This window comes from Acinonyx jubatus, chromosome A1 (assembly GCF_027475565.1).
Source record: "Acinonyx jubatus isolate Ajub_Pintada_27869175 chromosome A1, VMU_Ajub_asm_v1.0, whole genome shotgun sequence".
Lineage (NCBI taxonomy): Eukaryota > Metazoa > Chordata > Mammalia > Carnivora > Felidae > Acinonyx > Acinonyx jubatus.
In genome coordinates, this window is record NC_069380.1 from 132,962,337 (window position 1) to 132,981,620 (window position 19,284).

Sequence of the window (19,284 nt, forward strand, 5' to 3'; positions counted from 1 at the left end):
CATTCTCCCCCAAAGTGAGATGTCATGCTGGAGAGAGGGAAAAATAGTAGGTAGGTTTTCTTTACTGGCAAATGAATACAGAGGTAACTTTGGCGGGGGCAGGGGGTGAGAAAGTACCAGGATCTTATCATGATCCTGGTGTATGCTAACATGACCATCTTTAAAAGAAGGTGAGGAAAGGCAGAATAATGTAAGGCTGAAAGCTTGGCCTGTGTAGTCCAGATGGGACCTGAGCACAGCTTTATCTCATACTAAGTGCTTGATGTGAGGCCAGGTTCTTAAACCTCTTCCACATCTGCAAAAGGGAATTGTTACAGTACTGACCTCAAAGGCCTTTTGTGAAATTCAATAAAGTCGCACAAGATAGTATCTGAAAATTAGTAGCATGAGGACTTGCAAATACTAACTATAATAGCTAATAGTTATTGGATGTACTAAGTGGTTTCCACATATAACCCATTTATTTTTCATAATAATCTTATGAAAGGCTGAGAAGTTTAGTAAATTGCCCCAGGTTGCGTATCTACGAAGTGGCTGATCCAGGATGTGAAGCCAAGGCAGTTGGCTCTAGCATTCTTGCTCTAATATAGGGTTGTGTTAATGAAGGGATTATGGCTTGTGAAGGGGCAGAAGGGGCAAGGTGGGAACAGAATAAGACAAGCCCATAACTCTACGAATCATAAGTGTGAAGACAAATCGATTAAAATGACTCCTGAAATGATGGGGCGTCTGGGTGGCTCAGTCGGTTAAGCGTCCTACTCTTGACTTCGGCTCAGGTCATGATCTCACAGTTCGTGAGTTCGGGCCCCGCATTGGGCTTTCCACTGACAGTGCAGAACCTACTTGGGATTCTATCTCCCTCTGTCTCTCCCCCACTTGCTCTCTAGCTCTCTCTTAAAATAAATAAAAGAAAAACTTTAAAAAATAATAAAATAAAATAAAATAGCTCTTGAAATGAGTGAACATTGATTATAAGGGCCAGTCTCCTTTAGTGGTTATTCTTTTGTGAGTCCATTACGTGGTTATGACTCTCATGGTTCCATTTTTAGCCCCTTCTGTTCCCCACCTGTATACTTTGCCTGAGTGAGCATTCTATCCACATTTCTGCCTCCAAAACATTTCCATATGCCTACTAGTTATATTGCCTCTTATCTTCCCCCCTCAGATGTATCCTCCTCTCATGCTTGTACCTCTAACAAATGCCTGGATACCTAACAGGTATCTGTGACTACCTAACAGAGCCTCGCTGAGTTTCCCACCAGCAGTGAGGGGAGCATGACCACCATTTTTGAAGATCCTCACCAGCCCTGAAATGTTTTTGCCATGCGGTAGGTGGGAAATGGCGTTTGACTTCTTTCTTTGGCAACTTCCTGACTGCTAACAAGATCACAGCCTGTCAGTTACGTACATTTCCTTCTCTGCCCTTCGGATCCATAGAGTGTTTGTCTTTTCTTCATTTTAAGAGACTTTTTTGGCATATTAAGAAAATAAAGATATTGTTTCACAAATACTTTTGTATATTATGGATCTTAAGGTAATTGTGTAACAAATACATTTCCCAGTATATTTTAAAATTTGCTTATGTCTTTTCCTACATGTTCAAAAAATTTTTTTTAACTTTTATTTATTTTTGAGAGTCAGAGATAGGGCGTTAAGCAGGGGAGGGGCAGAGAGAGGGAGACACAGAATCCAAAACAGGCTACAGGTTCTGGGCTGTCAGCACAGAGCCTGACACAGGTCTCAAACCCACAAACCTTGAGATCTTGACCTGAGCCGAAGTTGGACGCTCGACTGACTGAGCCACCCAGGCGCCTCTCATTTTTAAAAATTTAGATACATAGTCTGTCTGGTGTTTATGTGTGGTATCTTTTATTTATCCCATTTTTTCCCCTTCTAGATATTTCAGCAGTAGTCATTACATATATGCTAACTTCGGCCATGAATTAAAATGTCATCTTTGCCATATAATAAGTTCCCATGAGTACTTGGATCTGTTTTGTCCTCCCTATTCAGTTCCATTATTACATATCTTTTTGGGTGCTATTATCATAGGTATATATGTACAACAAATACTAAGTTTTATTATCTGGCAAGGCAAGTACCCCAGAGGTATTTAGTTGCCCGTGTCTATTTTCCACCAGAATCATTGTGCTGGAGACATTCCCTCCGAGTGTGTGCCAAAGTGGCAGTGTTCTCTCTGTGAGCGTGATCAGGGGATGTTCTTTTGCCTTATCCCTGGAACGAGACAAAATGACACAATATATAGTAATTTAGGAGGCCATATTCATTGTAGTTCGGTGCATGAACTCTGGAGTCAGATTGCCCAGGTTTGCGCCCCCACACCAGCACCGATTAGCTCTGTGCCCTTAGACAAGTCCCTGATCTTATCTAACCTCAGCGTTCCTTATTACAGAAAGGGAGAGCATAATGGTACTTAACTAGCTAGGCTTTTAGTTAAGATTAGATGAGTTACTATGAGTGAAAGTCTTTAGCACAGTACTTGGCAAATAGTAAGTGCTCCATCCATGTTGACTGCCTTGTTGATTATTCTGCCCTTCACTCTGCCAGGCCCAGGGATACAGCAGTGACAGGCAAGACCACTGCTCTCGTGGATCTTCCATGAACCAAGAAAATAAACAAGACAAGTGCAGATTGTGGAAGTCCTCTGGAGGAAATAAATGGCAATGTAATAGTGACTGAGAAAATGTGTCTCTGGGAGGTGACACTGAAGCTGCCACTGGACAAATGAGCAGCCAACAGGAAGAGAGTACCCGGAGGAGGAAAAGTAGGTGCAAAGTCCCTGAAGCAAAAAGGAGCTCACTGTGTTCCAGAAACAAAATGAAAGCTGGACTGGCTTGACAATAGTAATGGGGGCCTTGGCTAGACTGGAGCCAGGCTTGCCTAGTTCTGGTGAGTAGAGGAAGGCAACACCCATTGCCCACAACTCTGTTTTAATCCACTGGTTTACCCCGGGCCTAAGGAGCATCCTGGAATCGAAGCCTGTTCACCATTAGGGTTCAGGCATCCAATGTGTCAACTAGATAGAGGTGGCCCCAGCAAGGGAAGACAATTTCAAAAAGTGAACCCAAATCAGAAAACAGTCCAAGCACTGCAGGAAAGTGAAGGTTCTAGGTTAATGATAAAGGACACCAGAAGTCATCCTGACCCAGTGTTGTGTTGTGTTGTGTCTGCTTGCCTGGAATAAAGGTGCACTGAAAGAAAGGTAGCATTAAATACCGTGGCATATCGGGATCCAAACATCGCTCTCTAGGGATCCCACGCCAGCACCAACCTAAGCTTAAGACTGGAGTGTCTCCATCACAGTCTGCAAGAACAGTGGCAAGATCTCCAACCCGGAGGCACAGCTGTCATCTTCGGGTTTCACCACATTGGGCACCATGGATTTGCAGCTCAGGGGAAGCATCTGTCACGATAAGAACACAGTTTTAAAAATAAAGGTTTGGGGCATGAGGGTGGTTTAGTCAGTGAAGCGTCTGACTTCAGCGTCGGGCTCTGTGCTGACAGCTCAGAGCCTGGAGCCTGCTTCAGATTCTGTGTCTCCCTCTTTCTCTGCCCCTGCCCCCCCAACTCATGTGTGTGTGCTCTCTCTCTCAAAAATCAATAAACATAAAAATAATAACCAAATAAATAAATAAAGTTTTAACTTGGGATATCAAGAACACTGGTTGTTTCTGGCCAGTATTTGCAAGAAATGGCAAAGTCTAATTTAGGCACATATGAGTGCATCCCCAGAGATTCCTGGAAATATGTAGAGAGGGTTCTGTTAGACTGGTGTTCTCCATGAAGCAGGTGGGAATTTGACCATACGCATTTGTATACTGATGTTAGAGTGGTCCCATTACAGACAATGTAAAATATATCTGTATGTTCACAGTTGAGCTGAGAATCATTTTGGTGAGATGAAAACTGTCAGGCCATCTCATTTTCCTTTGAAAACACGGGAGTTTTTAAATCTCACCTTCATTTTGTTTCCTTATTGGTCTTGCTAGAAAGTAATCATGAGAAAACCAAGGTTGATATTTAAAAAATAGACCAGAAGCATAGGAGGTGTACTCTCAGCGTTTTATCTGAATTACACGGGGATGGCCTACTGGATGCCCCACAGAATGGATACTCTCCTTTGCTCTATAGAAACTTCCCAACCCTTCACCCAACTCCTACACTTGGTTTGTTATACTAAACCTAAGAGGAATTTAACATACCTGGCATGGCATAGAGATGTACTTTATTGCTAAAATTGCTTCTCTGGCATCGTTTACCAGTTATGCTTGACCCCAAGAGCTCAAGAGGTATGCTTTCCCTCATATTCAAGCACACATATCGATGATTATTAGATTGGATTATTTGAGTTTTGAGGGCTGAGGACTGCTTAGTTCGTCTTGGTCAAGTAATGTTTGCTGAATAAATGGATTCATTTTATACACTACATTGTATCTACAAATCCCTTCCATTATCTCTTCATTGTCTTTTTTTTGACCTTCTCAAATACCAGGTAAGAATGGAAGACAAACAAGTATTATTTTTAACAGATGAATAAAACTCACCTTAGAAAGGTTAAGGGACATGCTTAAAATCTTGCTCCTAGGAAATGACAGAACCAGAAATTGGATTCATATTTTCTGCTGCAAAAGTCTCTATTTTTCCCATAGAGTTCGGATGTTTGTTATCTACCCAACGAAAGTGACCACCATCATTTGCTGAAATATCCTGAGCTTCTCCTTGCCGCGTGCACGGATATTTATATTTTATTCTCAACTTCTCATCTTCTTGCTCCTTTCCAAACGTGAACACTATGCTGACCACTAAACATGACATAACAAGAAGAGCTCAGAGGTGGAAATAAGGAGACTCAGGCTCTTCTATAGGGCCTGCACCAGTGTCAAAAATAAAGTACAGAATGTATTATTTCTCTGGGAGGAGCTTACAATCTAATCTCATTGTTTGTGGAATTAACGAAGCAAACTCCCCTTGAGTTGCCTGAAATGCTGGCCAGTTCAGTGGCTCTCCAAGGGTAGATGGCAGTCCAAGGTTGCTATGGCACTCTCAGACTGTGTTTGTCATCTGGGAATGCCTCAGTTCCTAAATTGAACTGAATCTATGAATTTGCAATTGTCTCATGCATTTCCTTACTGTCTCCCCTTCTGCCCTGGTTTGGTCTTTTCCCCAGTCTATAGACCCTTCATGGCTCTAGAAAGACAACCTTCTGTAAAGACCTGGATCCCCCATCAATGCGCTGAAATCTGGACCCTACAGATTTCAATCCTGAAGCAAGTGGGAAAACCACGGAGACATGCTGAATGTTTGCATTACCACCTGAGGCAAATTTTCTTTTTGAAAAATTTCAACAGGGATTGAATGTACATCTACAGCATAATTGGACAACAGCTTTTCTCTTTCTCTGCAGGTTCCTGCCAGGACTTCAAACAATGAGAAGGCAGGTCACTGCCAGGTTTGCACGATGAATTTGGGAGGAAGTAGGAAAAGGGGAGGAAAGGCCAAGTCTTATAAGGTGTGATTTAATTTTAAAAATGCTTATGCTGCTCTTTATAAGAATATCCATTTAACTGGATTTCTTTCTTGCTGACAAAAGAGGCAACTGCTGTATATAAAATAAATCCGATTAAAACTCTTTCTCTGTTCCTTTCAAGGTAAAGGGTGCAGAGCCCAGGAACAGAACACATTTGGATTCCTGGCGTGTGCAAATGATTGTTTATGGGATATCTGGTGCCAGGACCCACAGAAGGCTCTTGTACGGCCCTGTAAAAGTAGAGGGAATGGAAAGCTTTTCCTTAGGCATAAAAAGTTTATTTTATTTCTCATTCTCTTTCACAGTAGTAGCTATTACTTTGTAATTTTGTTGGCATTTTGTTGGCAGCCCAAAACGACAGAAATCATATCCCTTGCTTACAGTGTGCAGTTCTGATTCATTTTGTTTAGCCCAAGTCACCACATATAATAAAGGCAGCAGCTGCTAGGCCTTATGCATAGGTCTAAGCTGGAGCAAGTTCCTTTAGGCGAAGTCTTCATCAGAAGGCTGAGCGAGTTCACACCCTTTCCTCTCCTCTCTCCCAGCAGGGTTTTTAGAACGCAGCAAATAGCAAGAAATGAATACAGTTTTCGCAATTATAATCGACGTCTCTTCTCTTCGGCATCCGACTGAGCAAACAACCTCTTTCAGGCCAGTCAAGTACCATTTCAGAGAATCCTATCTGCATGGTGTTATCTGGACGGCGGGAGGCCCTGAGTCATAGACACAGGGCCAAGTATCCGGCCTGAGATAACCAAGTGTCTGAGAACGGGAGCCGTCTCCCAGGATGTGGGTCAGGTGTGAGGAGCCGCTAGGAGCCAGGACCATCCGGTCAACGGTTTAGTCAAAGAACGAAGTCAGCACCCCCGACAGGCACGAGGAGCTGTGGATGCGTGGAGATGCCGGTTGTCAAGAGAAGCGGTGTGCTGGCAACAGGGAGGCACAGGTGCTGACGGACAAGGTGTTTCGGGCTGCCAAAGGTCTGAGTAGATGGTCACGAATCAGGGGACCCGTGGTGGCCAGAAAAACACAACGAAGGCCACTGGAGAGCGCCTTGGCTTCCGCAGCGGAAGCCACCCCTCTGCAGCCAAAGGACTTTTATGTGCTGCTTCTGTTAAAGGAAGGAATAGCAGCCTTGTGTGGCTTGTGTAGAGCCTTCAGATGCAAACAAGCCAATTGGCCACTGATGCTGAATATGGCCTTGGGTGGGGAAACGCCTTCCTGGAAATATAAAGCGTGCATTCACGCACACTTTACTTAGAGCAGTTAATCAGGAATGGAATTATGGAGAAGCCTAAACATTCCCGTGCCATGAGTGGCTTTTGATATGGCCATATTTCTACAGGTGAGTAAACCAAGACCCAGGTAAATGTGCCATGTGTGCACCAGTATTAGAGAAAGTGGTGCAAGGAGTCCCGGACACAGCCTGTGCTGTCTGGACAACAGATAGGAGTAGCAGATCAAGTTCCTTAATCGGGCACAGGGATTACGATTTTGCAAGATAGGTATGTATAAACAGCTGAAGAGAGTCGGAGGTAGTTTGTGAGTGATATTGAGTGATAAAATAATATTAATATTGATGATGGCGATATGGTGATGATTATAAGGGTGGTAGTTTTAATTAGATGAAGGAGGAGGAAGAAAAGGAGACGTGCAGAATCTAACTTACATGTAATAGGCTGAACAAGCTAGAATTCATCTTTGAGATAGGACTGCATGACTCCCTGGGGGCAGAGACCAGGTCTTTTTCCTGGCTTCGTGCCCAGCGTCTTGCCCTGTACCTGGCCCTGCCTAGACGTGCTATTAACATTATAGAAGAGAAAGCACCAGCGACCGTGACCCCTGACCATGCCAGGGATGGTATACAGTTGGTGTGAATTGTGTCCCCCTGGGTGGCAGAGTCTGTAGCATGGACTTGAGATACACTGTGGTTTGGCCCTGGTCCATTCTTACCTCGCTCATTTGTTTGAGGCAAGCGGTTTTTGCCTCATTGATTTTCACTGCTCATCGGGTCCCATTAGCCTATTCATTAGTAACAGCTTCATTCCCTTCCCACATACTCTGTCTCCTGAATGACATTTCTTTGTGTCATTAGCAGGGACCACGATGGCGGTGCATCAGCGGAATGTGGCATTTCCAGCAGGGCCTGCTGGCTGGCAAGTACCACTCTGCCACACTGGTACTCACAGGGAGGGGACAGCCATTTTAATTACAAAGGACTCAGAGCATTGGTTGTCAAACTGACATTAGAGTTCTAATCTCTTTCCCTCATTCTCTCTCATGCGCAAACACACACGCACCCACACCTTGACTCGAGAATGCCTTTCTCTATTATGTCAGGTACTTCAGATTCCCTTTTCCAAATGCGAACCCGTTTTTGTGACCCCAGACCTGGTCTTTCTCCAGATTCCATCTTCCCTCTGGAATCACTCTTACCCCATCCACCAAACTTGAGGCCCAGAGTCATCTGTGACTCCTTGCTCTTTGCTCTTCCCTACATGTGACCGGGCACCAGGATCCAATCAGGCTTCCAGAGTAACAGTGCTTGAGCCCTCCCCTTCTGTCCTCGGTCACTGCCACTGCTCCGGCACACCTGCCTCTTAGCTTTCACCTGGAGCTCACCCCTGCAGCTTTTGTGGGCTTCAGACTTCTCCATCCTTCTGGCTCCTCCTCTCGGGGACCATGAGGGTAGAGAATGGAAAGGTTATGGGGGAGTACAGACTCCAGGCATGGGAGATAAATTCATGATAGCAAACATTTATTGAGCACTTTCTGGGTGCCAGGCCCTAGTCTTGACATGACCCCACTTAATCCTCACAAAAACCTAAAGGTGGATGCTGTTAATTATCTCCGCATTTAACAGGTAAGAGAGCCGATGCTAAGAAATTTTAAGTGACATATACAGTTCACATACTAGAAAGTGGCAGAACTGGGACTCAAGCCGGGCTTGCCTGCCTCTGAGATCCTTGTCATTTTTGTGACAACCTCCTACCTGTCTAGTTGCTCAAGAGCAGAACTTCTCGATCACCTGGAGGGCTCATTAGAACACCCCCACAGTTTCTGATTCAGTACATCTGGGATGAGGCCAAGAGTTTGAGGATTTGCATTTCTAACAAGTTCCCAGGTGATGCTGATCCAGGTACCACACTTGGAGAGCCATCGCAGAAGGTGGCATTTGTTTGGAGCCCTTTCTCCCTAGGCACAGCATGCGTAGATGGAAATTCAGATGTTCAGACTGGTTTCAAGTGGAGGATCCACCATTCACTAGCTCTGTGTCTCTGGGCCACACAATACAACCTCAGCGAACCTCCTTTGCCTTTTCTATAAAATGGGAATGTTTGAGGACTGGAAATCATGTGCATAAAGCTCTGAGCTCTGTCACTGGCACAGAGTAGAATTTAGTAAGTTACAGCTGTTTACAAGTATGGCCCCTTTTAGTTTATTTCTGCCTTTTCATTCTCTCTCTCTCTCTCTCTCTCTTAGACACTTTGCACTTGATATTCCTTACATTTGGATGTTATTTTCCAGATTTTTGCATAGCTCACTCCTCACCACTGGAATTTCCACTAAGACAGAACACCTCACAGAGGCTTGGTCCTAGAGCAGGGAGCCCCCAAGCATGTGGGTATTGTTTGTTTGGTGGGTAGATTTGTAAGTACTGATCCAGTTTTTGGAATGATCAGAGATCTATTCAGGTCCCTAGTCTATAAATAGTTTTCAGCTTTGGCTTTGAAGATAATTATTCATTTTCCTAAATTGTCAAATGTATTGGCATACACAAATTCACTGGTTATATTAACATATTTTTAGCTATCAGTATTCTAGCCCTTTCACTTCTGACTTTTTCTTTTAACAACTTCTCTTCTTTTTTATTGATCATCCTTGCATAATTTGTCCCTGTAATTAGTCCTTAAAAACCCCATTATCTGGTATAATCTTTGTTTTCTATTTCTCTGGTTGATTTCATTCCTTTTTTTTCTTCTTTCCTTTTTCCTGCCGCTTAAGTTGGATGCACAGATCTCTACTAGTGTTTTTCCATTTCTTTGACAAGCCTTTACAGCTGTAAATGTCCCTTGGATTTCACATATCTTCCTCTCCTGATGTTTCTCACATGTCTTTCAATATATCTGAGCTATTTGAGCAACCTAAATCTGCTGGAATTCAGGAGGGCCTCAGTTCAGACTGAGCAGAGGATTTTTCTCTGGTTTTGGCCAGGTGCCCAGGGCACTGACCGTCCTGGGTTAATTTCTCGGTTTAGGGTTTCCTAGCTCATGCAGGTGGTACACATTTAAAGCTCAAATCCACACAAGGGCAGAGCTGTGGTGATGAATTCTCGGGAGAGACCATTTTCTGCTTCCTTCTGGATTTAAAGCCAAGACAGAAGTTCTTTCGTCACCTCCTTCAGAAGGTAGGTGGAATATTTCCTATCCCATCCTTTCAGTGAGTTGGTAGTACTTCAGTGGCCCTGAGTTTGTGCCGCTTTTCAGTTCCCTGGCTGCTCCTCCTACAGGCTCCTCAGTCTTTGTCTCCTCTACCTGGTGAAGCCATTGAAACGCCATATTGGTAGCCAGCCTCAGGGAGATTCAGTGCTGGTCTTACTCTAAATAATTGTTTGCTTTTTACATTTTGTGTCCAGGGGTTTTCCTTATGGCCTTGCTAGTTTGGCTATGCGTGCCCCAAAGGGGGAAAAATCTGTACTCTTTCTAAACTGTGTATGTGTGTTGAGGTTATAAAAAGAGGTTATTTTTAGACTCGTTTACCTCATCCCTGGAAATCAAGCTAACCTTCATCACTCTTTAGCACATTACTGTCTTTTTTCTTCTCTGTAGTATTTGCCAATACCTGAATTTATCTTATTTATCTTACTTGAAGTTAAAGGTAAATAATTTGATTGCAAGTATTCTCTTTTATCTCCTCGTGTATTTGATAATCTAGAACAGCTGCTGACATAGAGTTAGAGCCAATAAAAATTTGTTGATTAACATTTAAATACATCATGGAATATTCATACACTGGACTGTATCCTATGCAAAATTGTAAAATAAATATATGAAAGCATTAGTATAAAAGGTATCTGAAATATTAAGGTAGAAAAGCGGATTATAAACCACATGTATAATTTGAATCCCATTATAAACTACTTGTGTGTGTTCACTGTATGTGTGTGTGTTTAAAACTATCTGGAAGGACACACACACACACACACACACACAGACAAATTAACTGTTTCTTGCCGGTTAGTGGGCTTTTATATAATTCCTTTTTCATCTTCGCGTTTTACACTGGCCACAAAATTGTATTTTGTATAATCAAAGGAGGGGGGAAAAACATGGTTACAGGTGTGAGGTATTTGTTAGTTTCAAGATGTCTATTACAGGGGCAGCTTCCTTTTTGTCTTTGTCCTAAAGACTCAGCTTTCAGTAAGTGCATTTGTTTCTACTTTTCTTGAAAGCAAAAATGAGCCCCTCTCAGGCTGCTTCTATGCTATTCCTCCACTCAGTGTAAGGGTGTTTTCTTGAACCCTAATGTCTTTTAACTTATCACTGCACACATCACATTTGTGTAAGCATCTGCTGGTGCTCCAATTAAGTCTGTTCTAGATTTGAGATTTTATCAACTTTAGTTTTGTTACCTTGCTTTGTGGGAAGAAAAGACACCAAACTATGTTGTACACTGACCTTGTGAGAGGGAAGGGACGTCATCGTCCCTTCTTCTCCTCTACGCGACCATTTTGTCAGCATACATTTTGACTCTGGGTTAGGTGTCGTCTGTCTTTGTTCTAAGAACAACCAAAAATACTGTGAATTAATCCTCTTCGTTCTCAATTGCCTACAATTTACATCAATGATAAAATTGGGAGCTGAAGACATAAGGTAAGAATCAGTTTCTGCCCTTCAAGCCCACGGAGATGTTTAAAAATATCATAACGAATATGGTGTCATAAGTTTTATGTGTGAAACATTTCCAGAATTCAGAGAAAGTGCTTGTTGGGTGAATGAAGAGAAAGCAGTGATTTGCCTACTGTTTATTATTTTTCAGCCTTTTCCACCGCTCTTAACCACTTTTGCTCTAGCAACACTAACATGGCATCCACAAACATTGGCCATATTTTCTGTTTTCAGTCCCTTCCCATCTACCTGGAATTCCCCTTTTTGTGTTTTCCACGCAAATTGCTACTTATCCTTTACAATTTGGATCAGGCATCGACTCCTTCAAGAAAGTCTTCTTACTAGCCTATTCACAGGCAGGTTGGTTGTATGTATCCATTCATTCATTCACTCAACAAGCATTTATTGAACACCTTCAGTGTACCAGTCACTGTGCTAGATCCAGAGGGACAATGGTGAAAAGAAAGGTTGCATCCTGTCCCCAAGGTTCTTAGCTCCTAATGAGTGAGATGGGCAGGAAAGCAAACAAACGTGCCAATGAGTAAAATAGAGACAGTTTATGATCATTGGTATGGTGAAAATAAGCCTGAGGTTCTGAGAGAACACCTGAGGTTGGAGATAGAAGAGGGAACAGTCATGCACGGAGCCAGGAGAGCATGTTCTGGGAAGGGAGAAACATACATTAAGGCCTCTTCTTGCTCTTATGGTACCCAGAACTTCTCTAGAGTTTAGTCTAGATGTTCTGCTGTAGGTATCTGCTCAGAGGTCTCTCCTGTCAGACTGAACCCTGAGTTCCCTATGGAGAGAGAGGACATCATTCACCTTTAAGTACCCACTTTTGAGGGCTTGACACATTGTCATGCTCTGTACATGCTTGCATGAATGAAGAGTTAGGTGGATAAATGGATGGATGAAGTGAGTGGCAAAGAAGGAAGGTGAAGATAGTTGAGTGGCCTTACAGATGAAGGAAAACATGTTTTCCTTTCAGAATGGATACCCTGAGGAAAGGTACCCCAGGCAGAGGCAAAGGAATTCACAAAGAAAGGGAATTTACATACATACTGAGTTGAGGGAACAATAAATACTTGTCTAGAGAAGAGGAAGACAAAGTGGAAGAAGAGGTAAAATTAAAGATGGACGAGAAGGGAGGGCCCTATCAGGAATGACCCTGTGTTACTTTATGGCAGATAATGCTGAACCAACCGGGTACTGGAAAAGCGCATATATTACTTTGATAATTGTATTAAGTTGAAGTAACCCTAGCCGCTAAGCCCCCAACATCTGAGTAGCTTAAGAAAATTGAGGTTCTTTTCGGGCTGATGAAATCACTTCTTTTCTGGAAGTGATTCGGGGACCCATTCTCCTTTCCTCCTGTGGCCCCTCTAATCCGCACAAGTTCAGAATACTTTGCTCCCATGCAACCAAAAGGGGAAGAGCGAGAACCAGAATGGCAGAGTCCTGGGGCCAGCCCTGAGCGAGTTCTGCGGCACCTCTATCCACACACGGTCTGTTGGCAAGAATTCGGTCACAGGATCACACCTTGTTGCAAGGAAGACTAGGAAATTGAGTCTAGCCGTGTGCCCTGGAGAAAGGTTTGATGAATACTCAGCCAGTCTCTGTCACATTTGTCAGAGGCAAAATGGGCTTATCCTGGACATTCAGGTTAGGTGTAAAGTGAGGCTCTGGGCATGTGACTGGCTCCCTAGCCACAATGAAAATGACTCAAGCATTCACTTTCTCCTCCTCAGCCTACCGGGTATGGGTAGTTTTTCCGCTTTCAAGAAATCGGCTCCTGTTTAACACATGGTTCCTTGCAGAGGATTTACAAATACTCAGTTTGATACTGTCACTCATACACTGTGCCGCCTTTTTGTATATGAACACGGGTTCATTAATAACAGGGAACTGGAAGTAGAAATCTTGAAGTACTGGCAATCCATATAATCCTTATTATAATAATATATAACAATACCAGTAATCCTTAAGTGTAAGGGCTTCTTTCTAACACATTTTCCCACTTAGGCAGAAATAAATATATAAATCAGTTTTTCATCAAGTAATTCTGGGAGATAAATGTATTCTGTTATTTTTAAATGACCTTAAACTATATTTAAGAGGAGCTGTTATTTCTGTTAGGAGTCGGAGAGACAATACAAGAGAGAACAGGTGAAAATAAAATACTAGATGACGGTGCTCTTCTTAGGCTCAGGCTTTCTCATTTGGAAACCAAGTTTTCACTACATCATAATTTTGATCATCTCATGTTGTGCAATGCTACCCATTCATGCAATGGAATTTCATAACAGGGTAGAAAATGCTTCTCTTGATGGAGGTTCATCTGAACCTTAGTGCCCATACTGCCTGTCTCCTTGACCATTCCTTCCACTGTGATCTCATCTTCTGCCTCCACCACAAAATAAAAAAAAAGTAAATGGTTGAGGGGAAAGAATACATAAAATAAGACAATATGTTTTATTATTAGCATGTGGCTGTTGTGTCTCAAGGCCACCTTCAGTTCCCTTGTGAATATTCAGCTCTTTGACGGTAAACTCCTTCTGGGCAGGACTTTATCATCATAACCAATGTTGTAGGTGTTAAGTGTGGTTCTTGACTGGAACCCAGTGACACTGGAAAGCAGATGATTGCTAAGCAGAAAGGAAAACATTTAAAGGTGATAGTCTGGTATGTATAAATTGGCATTGAAATCTCAACTTCAAAAGGTAAATCTCTAAACAATGAACTAGTTCTAAAAACTATGATATTCTCTCTTTGAAACTGAAATTTCTTTTCCAGCATTATATGCAGTTTGGACCTACTTTTAATAAAATACATAAATGCACAGTAGTTAAATGTCATTGTATGTAAGTATAGAGCAGTATTTAAAATCGGGGTGCTTGGGTGGCTCAGTCGGTTAAATGTCTGACCTCGGCTCAAATCATGATCTCGCGGTCGGTCCAATGGTTCAAGCCCCGCATCGAGCTCTGTGCTGACAGCTCAGAGCCTGGAGCCTGTTTCAGATTCTATGTCTCCCTCTCTCTCTGACCCTCCCCTGTTCATGCTCTGTCTCTCTGTCTCAAAAATAAATAAATGTTAAAAAAAATTTTTTTTAAATAACAGGTAAAAAAAATGTTAACAATGGTTTCATTTGGGTGTTGGGTTTAAGACCGGTTTGCATTGTTTATTTTTCAGTCATTTCAAGAGTGTTAATAATGAATATTTATTTTTGCAATCATAATAAAAAAGTAAATGTCATTAAAAAAAATAAGGAAAAATGAAGAAACTCTCCAAGTTTGCTTCAGCTCTTTTTAGAACATGATCCTGATCTCTTTTTTCTGTACTAGAAGTAGCACAAACTGAACCCAGCCAACAATGTGTCTACCCTCTAGACACATCTCTAACTTTTCTTTGGACCAACATACTTGCTTCCTCCTTGGAACTCCGACTCCCATATGCATCCTTCTGGAATTGGGATGTATATTCGAAGTTATATCAGTAAAATTTCATTTATTTGGCCCACTCTTAGGCTTAACTGGAATTTAGTAATTGGACAATTTTTTGATGGATTATTATAAATTCTAAAAGGCATTGATTGAACTTGGGAGAGCTTCTCTGCAGGGAGGTAGACATCTCCCCTGGGTCTGAAGGGGACAGGAATTGACCAAAGGGATCTGTCCATATTGCTTCCTGGGTCGTTGCTTGCGTAATTGACTGGTTGCTTGTGACATTCACTGAGATACATTACTCTGGAAGAAGAAGAGCTTTCATGTGGAGTGTTGGGGTGGATTTCATAAGTCCAGGTTCGTACCTAATGAGCTTGATATGTCTCTGGGAATTGAAGAAAGGATGCCAAGTAGACAGAGGGTATATGAGCTGAAGTATCTAGCCTGGATCTACCAATTTGTACTTAATTTGCGAATGGGGACAATTTGAGCTTATTAACCTGGATGGAATCTAAGAAGAAATTAGTATTGAAAAATCGAGGAGTGACTAGTACTCAACCCAGAGAACTTCCAGCATAGAATGACATATTAGTAGAGAACTGAGCCTACAAAGGAGGCAGAGAGAAGAAGTGTCTCAAGAAGTAGGAGGAAAAGTCCAGAGAGTACTAGGTCTCAGGAGCCCAAAGAAGAAAATGTATCCAAGAGTATGTTGTGAAAAGTTCAAAAGCTGCTGAAAGATTGGATAAAGGTTAAAAAAAAATACTTGGATCTAGAAACAAATGGTCACGAGTAAGCAGAACAAAAGATGAAAAAAATACTGAGGTGGGTTGAAGAGAAATGGGAGGTGAAAATAGTGAAGTCCATGAAAGTAGGCAGCGTTTTCTAGTACTCGGGCTATGAATATGGATGAGAGAGTCAGAGAAGAGGTGACTAAAGATGAAAAATCCAGTATGACTGTTTTTGGGTTTGTTTGTTTTGGTTTTTGTTGTTTTGCAAGGTTTTTTGTACTGTGAGAGAGTCTAGATAGTACCTTAAAAAATCACTCAATATTTGGAAAGGTATCACTGAATGGACTTTGAGTAACAGGCTAAGATTCCCTTTTTATAATTTTTTTATGACAGACAGTTCTCTAGAGACAGAGGATAACCTGGAGATTTTTTTCACTGCCTGGAGTGAACAGGCCCCTGGTGTGATGCAGGTTTACAGACCTGTTGCACATTAACCAGTATTGTATCTAATTCCTAAGTACTACCCTAATTAATATTTCTTTGTTTCTTTGAAATAGGTAACCTTTTGAGTGCTCTTTGGGCTGGGGTGAACATCTTTCAAGTCCTCCGTTAATTAATTGACGACTTAAGTAGAGGGATTGTGAGGTGTTTGTTTTAATGTATGCCTGAGAATCGTGATTCTTACATTTTTGAAAATTACACTTGAATGACTGTGAGGCCAATTAAAAGAGGAGAACTGAGAACAGACAAGCACCAGCTTTATGAAGATGGAAGGGACATACTTAGAAAGACGTAGGCAGCGGAGCTACAGGAAGAAGAGTGAAGTATGTCCAAGAAGAGCTGAGAAAATCCAAGGCGATGTGTGAGCTTCGCAAACACAAAGCCATCATTACAAATTTAGGCTTTTAAGTTGGAAGCATGCAGAATTTGCATTACGCATTCATTAAGAAATGTTGGGCAATGCTTACTTGAACTGAATAAAGTAAAAAAGAGACTTTGCCTCAGAGCAAAAGCTGAGTAAATTTAGGTCCCTTCAGATACCTTTGAGAATGGGGACCCAGAGACAATAATAGATGGGCTTAACTAGTAGTGTCTTGAAATTTCCGAATCAATACATTCATTTCTGAGCAGGGTTCAACATCATCATCATCAGAGCAGCTTGATAATTTTGGAGCTTCACCACCTCCTAATGACCCATGGCTAACGTAGGCCGTGTTCCACACAGCCCAGGAGTGAAGGGGTCAATATGGGAAGAGAGCAGATGTGGTTAAAGGCAGCAGCACACCGTACCCCAAGCTCCCAAAATAAACTTGCTTACATAACACGTAAAAACCTCCCAATTACTCCCTCAGGTTGTCTTGGCAGAACAGCTGATTTCCACCAAGAGGAAATACTCCATTATTCAAGATAAGGAGCTCCACTCACTAACATTTCTGTCACTCCTCTAATGCATTTTATGAATTTCCATCAGAAAGGGATTTTTTTTTTTTTTTGGCCCCTTTTGCTTTTCACATAAATGCCAGTTATGTGAATCAAACTGGTCAGTGAAGACAGAACTCACCGGCTCACCTGTTTTCCCACTGAGGCTCTGATTATCTTGTGAACGGCGCCTAAGAAGTCATTCTGACATTGCTTATTTGAACTGTGCTTTATTCGGCATTGCCCACCTCTGGCTGCGATCTTTAAATGTTGTAAATTCATTTGGACCAGGGATTTGGCTGTTCACACATTTTGCCTGTTTTGGTGTTCCTTCAAGCAAAAAGCAAAATGAATGTTTTTTGGTAACAAGAATCATGTTATCGATGAAGAAGACAAGGAGGTGCGAATACACTGGGGGAATGTTCTGTTACAGCCCAGGGCAGGAGGACTGCTCGTCATCATGGCTAGTGACATGACACAGATTGGAAGTAGCATCAGATAGAATTGGTGGATTTTGGCTCTGTTAACACCAGAAGACAGGCTCTTCCTGATTCTAAACTTCCATGCATTGAAATGACTGGTTAGCCTAGAAACGTGGTTATAACATTTGACTCATTTTTTAAAAGCAAGTACTTTCTTTTTTTTTTTTAATTTTTTTTTAATGTTTATTTATTTTTGAGACAGGGAGAGACAGCATGAACGGGGGAGGGTCAGAGAGAGAGGGAGACACAGAATCTGAAACAGGCTCCAGGCTCTGAGCCGTCAGCCCAGAGCCCCATGCGGGGCTTGAACTCATGGACCGCGAGATGGTGACCTGAGCCGAAGTCGGACGCTTAACCGACTGAGCCACCCAGGCGCCCCAAAGCAAGTACTTTCTTATTGGCTTCTCTCTTTCTCTGTATAAGATCCAGATTCCCTTAGCATACTTTATCGTTTGCTCTCATAATTCACAGTAAACATGAGGAAGTCAACTGTTCTACATGTTGCTACCTAATACTAAGGAGAATACCCCTGGTGAACACCTCTTGCTGTAGCCAAAACCACATGCCCCCTACCTGGTACCTAGAGAGCAGTGAGAGAGGAAGAAATGCATTAGTGGGGATGAGTATTCCTCCAAGGGTGTGCAAAACCACAGGCAGGAAACAGGGAGCCCAAACATTTCTATTTGCTGCAGAGGAAGTGGCTCACATCAGTCCATCTTCTTTTCCCTGGCTGACCTCCAATTACCCTCTCTTCCTCGGGCTATCGAAGGAGGGGAGGGGCCACAGGGAAGGAAGGCCTAAGGAGATTGCTGGAGGGCTCATTTGCACAGGTCCCAAAGCCTCCTGGGTAATAATAACAATAACCATCATTTATGAATATTTTTTTTAAAGTTTATTTATTTTGAGAGAGAGACAGCATGAGTTGGGGGAGGGGCAGAGAGCAAGGGAGAGAGAGAGAATCCCAAGTAAGCTCTGTGCTGTGAACACAGAGCCCAATGTGGGGCTTGAACTCAAGCCCTGTGAGATCATGACATGAGCCAAAACCAAGAGTCAGATGCTTAACTGACTGAGCCACCTGGGTGCCCCCTCATTTATGAATATTTGATGTGTGCCACTCCCGGAGCAACATGCTCTCTGTATGTTGTCTACTCCTTATAAGGCCCCTTAGAGGGGAGCTCTAATTTTTAAAAATCATTTATGGGTTTATTTTGTCTCTCCTAAACACATTAGCCATTCATTATTTAAATATTTAATTTGTTACAAACTGATTCCAGTTTCTTCCCACCCGACTTACATGTACCTTGGTGATAGCAGGTCGTAAATCAGTAAGACAGTAGGCTGAAGACTGAGGTTTGGGTGATCTTCCACTTAAAAGTGCTAACAAGCTGTAGAACCTGATCTTCCTGTACCTCTCCATATCCTAACACATGCACAACTTCTTTTTTTATAAATTTTTTTTAATGTTTATTTATTTTTGAGAGAGAGAGACAAGGGTGTGAACAGGGGAGGGGCAGAGAGAAAGAAGGAGAGGGAGACAGAATCCAAAGCAGGCTCCAGGCTCTGAGCTGTCAGCACAGCGCCAGACGTGGGGCTCAAACTCAAGAAATGTGAGATCATGACCTGGGCCAAAGTCAGATGCTTAACTGACTGAGCCACCCAGGTGCCCCTGCACAACTTCTTACAGACTAGGAAACTGAGGCTTGGAGATGTTAAGTAACATGCCTCAAATCACACAGCTGGCACTTGCTAGAGTGCAGATGTGAGTACCAGGACTGTCTG